This window comes from Bidens hawaiensis, unplaced genomic scaffold, assembly GCF_021521415.1.
Source record: "Bidens hawaiensis isolate Kalapana, Puna unplaced genomic scaffold, B.hawaiensis_p1.1 tig00033132_1, whole genome shotgun sequence".
Taxonomy (NCBI): Eukaryota; Viridiplantae; Streptophyta; class Magnoliopsida; order Asterales; family Asteraceae; genus Bidens; species Bidens hawaiensis.
Window position 1 is genome coordinate 103,240 of NW_027495665.1, and position 9,376 is coordinate 112,615.

General features: G+C 34.4%; 2 pseudogenes across 1 annotated transcript; both read left to right on the forward strand.

Annotated features, from left to right (window-relative positions):
* The first annotated feature begins 818 nt into the window (after positions 1-818).
* On the forward strand, positions 819-1,463 carry LOC143584463 (peroxidase 27 pseudogene; annotated as a pseudogene). Its single transcript, XR_013144365.1, has 2 exons — positions 819-927; positions 1,049-1,463. The product of XR_013144365.1 is annotated as a peroxidase 27 pseudogene (transcript).
* A 1,031-nt stretch (positions 1,464-2,494) lies between these two features.
* LOC143584462 (polyubiquitin 11-like) lies at positions 2,495-3,318 on the forward strand (annotated as a pseudogene).
* The last annotated feature ends 6,058 nt before the right edge of the window (positions 3,319-9,376 follow it).

A 9,376-nucleotide genomic window follows, 5' to 3' on the forward strand; every position in this document is an offset into this window, starting at 1 on the left:
ATAATATTATCTCTTTAACATATTTCATTTTCCCAAGTTAATCCTAATTAAGGTTAGTTTTCGAAAATTATGATGTTCTTCAAGAACATCTTCGAAAAAAACAAGAACAGTTTCAAGAATTTTACGAAACTGTTTTCGATTATATTATCATATTTAATACTGGAATCGAAATCTGAAAGTTTTGTAAAACAGATTTCGAAAAAAAACAGGTTTTTATAATGAACAGGTTTTAATCAGACCTAACAATTCGTTAGAAGTAATACGAACATCAGATCCAATCAGTTTTATGATGATGATCAAAACCGTAAACTTAAGGGTTTTAATCAAAAACTCGTTTCCTATTTTAATTCCAGTTTTTATGGACATCGAAGAAACTGATTAATCAACATCATGCTCTGATACCACATGTTGATCAGTTTCTATAATCGATGATATAATGGAAACAAGGAAATATGTAATACCTGATAATCCAGTGATGTTTGAGATTGACATCTTCTTAATCTGATCGAGTTCCCCTTTAGGGTGTATGGTTAGGATGGAGATTAGGTGTTCTTAATGAACACGATTTGAGAGAGAGAGGTAGGGGATGATTCTTATGGTGTTATTATTCATCATTAGTTATTAACCTCTCTAGTAAGCTCTCTATATATACACCCAAGGGGAAACCCTATTAATGTTAGTAAGGGTAATTCCGTCCATCAAGGATTTACCAGTTATAAACATAAGGTTATTTAGGTCAATGATCAATAATAAGATAAATAATTATAAGGGCCATATATAAATATATATAAAATATATATTTATTCTAACATAGCGATCCTATAAATCCTGTAACAGGATTGCCACCACCTTCTTCAAACATCACGTTTTTGAAACAATCTTTTGCACTAAGGGGACTAAACACAAAAGACCTTGTTGTTCTCTCTGGTACGCTCTTCGGTATTCTTATGCCAATTAATTTACATAAACGATGCTCCACCATCACATATAATTATTATCGGTTTTGACACTACATGTAACTAATATGTCAAATTTTTATCGTGTATAGGAGGGCATACCATAGGGATGTCTCATTGCTCGTCATTTGAAAACCGACTCTACAACTTCACTGGGAAAGGAGATACGGATCCCACCATGGACCAAAACTACATTGCAAGATTAAAGTTGAAGTGCAAGCCAAGAGACCAAACCACATTAGCTGAGTTGGACCCGGGGAGCTTCAAGACGTTTGATGACGCTTACTACAGACTAGTGACCAAGAGGAGGGGGCTTCTTCAATCAGATGCAGCCTTGCTTAATGACCCAAAGACTAAAGTGTACTTGGTTCAAGCTATTAGCCACAGTTCCACTTTCTTTAAGGATTTTGGTGTATCTATGATTAAAATGGGTCGAATTGGGGTTCTTACTGGTTCTCAGGGTGAAGTTAGAAAAGTTTGCACCAAAACCAACTAGGCTCTCTCTGGTTTTTTATTTTTTTCTTTAATCTTCTAAAAGCAGAAGAAACGTGTTTGATGATATGATTTATGTAAGAAAATTGAATCCTGTTTCATTAAAATAAATAATAAAGATATTGTCTTTATTTAAATGAGAGATATAGCACAACACCGTATACAATATCGAATTATAGTGAATGTAAAACAGATTTATTATACAGGTAAAAACTACTACAGTTCTACCATTAGATTTATTATAGTAAATATCGTATGCAATATCGAATTTAGTACTGTTTTCGTCATGAAAAATTTTTAGTTTTGTTATGATTTTGGTAGCACGGGATCAAATATTATACTAGTTTGAATCGTTTTTGTTTAAAATACCGACTTTCTTATATTTAGGCTACCGCATTTTCTAAATATGGGGAGCCTGATTTGAATCCCTAATTAAATATTAAAAAAAAGAATAAAATAAAAATTCGGTAAAAGTTTTAAAGGAAGGTGGTTGTGGCACGAAGCTAGCCTCAGCTTTGACAAAGAAAAGGATATTGATTAAAGGCAACCACTATTTCCCGACCTTGGCGTACGTCAACAAACAACCACTCCATTGAAACACGTGTCACATTGTCATTCGTTACCTCTATTTCCTACCCCTTGGAAGGCTTTCGTTCCTTGCCCTATAAATTCAACCCTTTCTTCATTCACAAATCAATCTGATTCCTAATATCAATCAATACTCAAATTCTCAAGGTACGTTTCTTTTATATTTGCTTCTTCTTTTAATTATTTGTCTTTATTCTATTGTATTAGCTACTTTCATTGGGCTTTCAATTTGGCCTTTGGATCTGGTTTATTTGTTCAATAATACTTCATGAATATATGATGGAATAAAGGTGGTTGTAAAAATCCCGACTAGATATCGATTGATTCGTTATTAATGCCTAGTGGGTACCGTGCCTGCTAGACGCCGATTAATTGTTCAGTAATCATATATGTTATATGTTGTTGCTCACCGACCAGACGCCGATTAATTTTTCATTTATCATATATGTTGTAGATCAGGTCTCTAATATTTTGTGATTAATTTTGGTTATACAGATGCAGATCTTCGTTAAGACTCTCACCGGAAAGACAATCACTCTCGAAGTCGAGAGCTCCGACACCATCGACAACGTCAAGGCGAAAATCCAAGACAAGGAGGGAATCCCCCCGGACCAGCAAAGGCTTATTTTCGCTGGAAAGCAGCTCGAAGACGGCCGCACCCTCTCCGACTACAACATCCAGAAGGAATCCACCCTGCACCTTGTCCTCCGATTAAGAGGAGGGATGCAGATCTTTGTCAAGACTCTCACCGGCAAAACCATCACTTTAGAGGTCGAAAGCTCGGATACCATCGAAGGCCAAGATTCAGGACAAGGAAGGTATCCCACCCGACCAGCAGAGGCTCATCTTCGCTGGAAAGCAGCTTGAAGACGGCCGAACCCTCGCGGATTACAACATCCAGAAGGAGTCTACACTTCATCTGGTCCTCCGTCTTCGTGGTGGTATGCAGATATTTGTTAAGACTTTGACTGGGAAGACGATTACTTTGGAGGTGGAGAGTTCGGATACGATTGATAATGTGAAGGCGAAGATCCAGGATAAGGAGGGCATCCCACCGGACCAGCAGAGGTTGATCTTTGCTGGTAAGCAACTGGAGGATGGGCGTACCCTTGCTGACTATAACATTCAAAAGGAGTCCACCCTTCACCTTGTTCTTCGTCTCCGTGGTGGGAATTAAGGGTCTTTTGTTGGTGTTTTTCTGATGTGGAATGTGTTGAATTCGGATGCCGTTTAATGTTATGTAATGAAATGGTACTTGGTGTATGAATAAATTTACTTTCTGGTTATGCAATGTTGGTTTTAAGGTTGAAATTTGAAACATACGCGGTGAAAAACTGCAACATATGAATCTTTTATCTAGTTTTTCTGACTTTCATCAGCAAATGCTATAACGTTATCACGCTGTTCATGTTCTGGTAAACAGCATTCGGTTCTTCAATACGAGTCTTGTTGATTGGAAAAACTGATTTCATACAAGACCGTTACTGACTACCATCAGCAGCATTATCTACTAGCTTCTGCAGTGCTGGTATTGTCAGGACCGTGGCACGACCATGCCCATTCTGCATCATTTATAAACATGGTTTTAGAGAAGTTGTATGTCAAAATTGTTGGATAAGGATTTTCCAAATCAATGTGAGCCAACTAAAGTAGATTACACAAATGGGTAGCTAAACTTCATTTGCCTATCACAAGGCAAAACTAATTTTTTTTAACCTTTCTTGACACTTTTTCTTGAACTTATCCGAAATTAATGCATCTTTCATACTCTATTTCAATATACCTTTTAAGGAAACCATTCCCCAACATTAATAAAAAGTTTGTACATTAAGCACCAGATATATATAGGGGTGCTTGGTATTCCTTATTTCCACCTCCTTGTAACTTATTTCCCCTTAACTCAACTTTGCCAAACACCTTATGACTTTTTTGTGAAAGTTATAAGTTATAAGAGGTGAAATAAGCAATCCCATATTCTTTATAATATGAATGATTTTAACAGTCTCATCCTGTTTTCATGGTACAGCATAACAACAGAAGAAGGTGGTGTATTGTAATACACAGCCACTTACGTAGAAAGATTTCAAGAGAGCTTAAAGGGCAATTATTAACCACTACCCATTAGTGAGACCTTTAAGGTTGATCACTACCGATTAGTCAGATGATTGATGTAAAGTTTGAAAAGGTGATCACTGTTAGGAAAATTTTGGATTAATATGGAAATGATGAGTTTTTTTTCATCAAGTATAAAAATGTAGTTCACACATTTTGGATGTAGTTATACTATATGTAACTCTGGTTAATATCATTGCTAACCATTTTGTATGTATTCTATGTTGTGAGAGCTTCGCAACGAATTAAACCACGTCCAAAACGGAGCTGAGATGAGTGAGACATCAATGTTCGAAGTTGGTTGTTTGGAATGTTAAAGTTGTCAAAATACTTGTCCCACATTGGTGAAGAGAAATGGTTTTTAAGGAGGAACGCTCCTAATTTAGGCATGTTCTTTAAAGGAATCACAAGCTTTATGAACCCTTGAAGGTTGTGGAGCCCACGCTGAGTACACGCACCCAAGGGCAGCATTAGTGGTGCTCGTACGCCATCAAGGGCTCATGGGAGCCTAATTCGTTTAAAAATTACGCCCCTCCGTTTTAATATCATATTCATCTTAGCTCTGTTTTGGGCATTGTTTGATTCTTTACGAAGCCCTCACAATATATAATGTCAATGAAACAGTTAACAATTATATTAACCGTAGTTACATATCTTTTTAAGCTGAAGTCGGGTGCGCGTACTTGTCGTTTTGTACTTAATGAAAAAACTCTTTTTTTTTTTTTTTTTCATATTTCTTCAAATTTTCTAACATGCTTTATATGCCTAAGATCCATAAAAATCTTGTGTCGGGATAGCTGCTCTACAAGTTTGGATTCAGGGCCGGCCCAATAGGCATCTTGGGCCAAGCTAGGGCTTTAGGCCCTAAAAATATAGAGGCCCCATAATTTAAAAAAATATATTAAGGTTTTCAGCTTTTTTTGCCGTTCCTTCGTTCACTGGAAGACCGGTGGAAACAAGAATGGAGGATCCCAAGCGACTATCACGGAATTACGAAATTTAGGGATTGGAAAGTGGAAATCATCATTAATCGCTAACTGCTATATAATATCAATCATTTATTTCCTTCATGTTCATCTATATACCAAGTAAGTTTCAGATTCTTTGTTTATACAACAATAGCATTCTCAGATTCCCTGGTTCTTATATTCTTTTATTTTTAATCAGTGATTGAACTGGCAATTGCAAATTTTGGTTTCAATTCTGGTTTCGACTTCCGACGCTGAGAGCTATCTGCATCTGGTTCAAGTGTGCAGTTTTTTATTTCGATTGTTGGTTCAAGTGGATTTACTAAATTGCTAGTAGATTCTGCCAATTTGATGTTAGTTTATTGTTATCATATGCCTTTGTCTATATACTGATTTGGCAGTTTATAATTTGCCCAAATTGAATTCTTGCCCAATTGTATTAGAAATTTAGAATCTGCCTAATTGAATCCTTTCCCATTGTTATTTGCTACTTGCCCTTGTTTTCGAAGTATCTATTACTAGTAGTTTGGTCCGGGTTCACTGTATGATTTTCCATTTTACATGGTCCCCAATCCATGAACTATGAACATGCCTTTCTTTATGGTCCTAGCCCTGATCAAGTTAGGATCAAAGTTTTACCTAGTCGTTTGTAGTTTACATTTTAATTCATTTACTTAAATTTGTGTCGATACTAAACGTGTTGTACTTGTATCTTAAACATATATTGTTTTAGTTCAAAATGCAAATAATTAAAATTTTGTCATTATGACATTAAACTACCCGTCCACCAGACGGATATAAAGCTAGAAATATAAATTTCATGTAAGCATTGTTTTCCATTGATAAGATTTAACTTAAAAAAACATTTTTAACTCCGCCAACTATAAACGTTTTGGTTTATTATTGCCGGTCCCAAGTTTGGATAAAGGATGAGGGTTTATATTAAAAGAGATTGAAAAAAAGCCCCAAATTAATTGTTAGCTTGAAGCCTCTAAAAACCTTGGGCCACCACTGTTTGGATTTCATGTCGTGATAAAAAAAAATCTAATAAGGCCGTGTTGTCAAACGTGGAATGTTTGTAGGCAAATGGTATGTCCTTAATGCTATGTTTAAATTCAATATACTATGGTTGTTAATTAAAAACAAAAGAATAAGACTTCCGTTTATATGCTTGAGTTTTACAATTGTGATATATGGCCAGGGTCGTCTTCGAGGATTTAAATACCTCGGTCGAGCCGAAAAGAAAAGGGCCCATAGCCTTAACGAGTAACGAAATATATAAGCTAAATTTTTTACACGAGGCTTAATATTATAATAATAAACATAAAAAATATATATTATTAAAATCAATACCGTAATAATTAACGATTAACCAGTGATTCGTGAAACTCTCCTAAGTCCTAACATTGGGGGGGAAAAAGAAGTTTGGTCCTTGGTGGCTAGCTTGGTCAACCGTGGAGGAACCTGGTGGTTAACAACGAACCAACAGTGGTTGTTGGCTGGGTTGGTCATTGTTCAGCATTCGCAAAGAAGGAAGGAACCAAAGAGAAATTTCAATCGACCGCTATTTCTTTTATTTTGTATCGAGTTTTTTTTAGTTTGGGCCCAATAATTTAAACTTAATTAAATGGATTATGGATAAAAAACAATTTCGCGCCCAGTAATTATAAGATGATAAAGAGCAGTTCATATTTTATAAGTTTTAAATTTTTAATTGTATATATAAAAAATATAGACACAACAAATTTTGGCCCCTTAAAATTACGTGCCCCGGCCGACGGTCCAACCGACGCCACCCTTAAGCCGGCCCTGTATATGGCATGCTCGTCGTGGACACGTTAGTTTTAATTCAGTAAGATACTTGATTAAATTAAAATGTATACCAACATTCTGCATTGATTCATGTTCTAAGTGTAATACATGTGTCGAATTCAAACTTACTAAAAAGCCTTTTAAATAGTTGAACGAATAATCGAACCACTTTATTTAATTCACATCGATGTATGTGATTTAAAGGTGATTTCCACAAGAGGCAGAAATAAATATTTCATAAGATGTATTGATGATTGCATAAAATATTACTATGCATACTAAATTAAGAGTAAAGATGAGGCGCTAGACAAGCTCGCTTTGTACAAAATGAAGTAGAGAATCAACTAAATAAAATGATTAAAACTATGAGGAGTGATAGAGGAGTTAAATATGTTGTACCTTTTGCATATTTATGCGCATAAAATGGCATGGTATATGAGTGTACGTCACACTAAGCTTCATAATCAAATGGCATTGTGTAATAAAAGAATCGTACATTGAAGAGATTATGAATGCAATGTTGAACAATTTCAGGTTTGCACTGGTCATGTGGTGAGTGGGTAGGGGAGTCGTTAGGCTAAAAACGATGTGATAAGTTGTTGTACCCAATGAAATAGACGAATTCTCTTTGAAGACCCACAATCTATTTAAGAGAATTATATTGAAAACGAATCCTCACCCCCTTTACTGCTTAAATTGTATCTTTCTTGTAATTTGTTTAATAGTTGTAACATTTCATTTCAAGTATTGTAATTTATCATTTTATTTCATTTTTTGTATTTTAATTACTTATGTTTTAGATTTTAATTTTTCAAAAGTCACAATAATACAATGAAATGGTTATGAGAAAGAGATAAAAGTTAGCGACGTTCAAGGTTTAAAAATTATGAAAAACATATATAAGGAACTAAGATTGTAGTATAAACTATCTATTTATCAGTTGATTGGTTTAAAATTTGTTTTTAAATGTTACATGTTTTTTAAAGTTTAAATTGTGAAACCAAATCGAAACCAGATTGTTAGTAGCTTTGGTTCGGCTTTTCCTTTCAATGGTTGTGTTTGATATTCGATAATTAAAAACCGTTACTAACAGTTTGACTCTTGAATGATACTACATTGGTTAGAAAATCAATCTCTCTTTTAAACGCTACTGATGGTTGAAGGGGTCGAACACTCGAACTTGTGATGTGCAGGTAGGGATAACAACGAGCCAGCTATTACTAATCTCATACTCGTACCCCGTTATAAAATCCAGTCCCATACTCGGCCCATTATCCATCGGGTATGTGTCAGGCAATTACCCGTTGGGTACCAGGTATACCCATTAGATTGTTTAAAAAACCCATTAGGATTTCCAATTATAATTTTTTACCGTTATAAGTAAAGTGTCATTTTCGTCCTTGTGGTTTGTCAAATAATATGAATTTAGTCCAAAAAGTTTATTTTTTGCATATAGACCATCCACGTTTCCCAATTCTTGCCAATTACATCCAAATCACTAACCATGTTAAATCTAATCATTAAGTCAGGGGTAGACGTGTCTTTTCACTCTTTCTTTATTATATGAGTAAAGTGCCAAAATCGTCCCTTACGTTTGGTCACATTTGCGAATTTCGTCCAATTTTTTTTTTTGCAATTAGACCCTCGATGTTTCCCAATCGTTGCCAGTTTCGTCCAAATTATTAACTCGGTCTAAATTCAACGTTAACTCAGGGGTGTTACAGTCTTTTTACATGTTTGTTTACATTATTATTATTATTATTATTATTATTATTATTATTATTATTATTACACTGAGCTAAACCCTTTATATGACTAAAAATAAAAAAGAATAAACAAGCAGATACTATATTGGATTCAAACATAGGAATCGTGAGATGTTATATTTGTCATCGAACAAACACACACTAAATAACAACAACAACAACAACAACAACAACAATAATAATAATAATAAATCAATAATGTAAAGAAACATGTAAATGACAGTAACACCACTACGTTAACGTTGAATATAGACTGAGTTAACAATTTGGACGAAATTGGAAACGGCCGAGAATTATCAAGGGTCTAATTGCGAAAAAAATAGCTTTGGACGAAATTCGCATATAAGACCAAACATCAGTGACGATTTTGGCACTTTACTCATATAATAAAGAAAGAGTGAAAAGACATATTTACGTCTGACTTAATGATTAAATTTAACGGAGTTACTGATTTAGATATAATTTGCAAGAATTGGGAAAGATTGATAGTCCATATGCAAAAAGTAAATTTTGGACTAAATTCGCATAATTTGTCAAAACATAAGAACAAAATGGCACTGTACTCTATTTTTCATTTATATATGAACCATTACAAATTAAAATATGATACATTACACACATATAGACTATATCATAGGTAAATAATAATAATATAATTTTTATATAATTCATGTGTAAACTT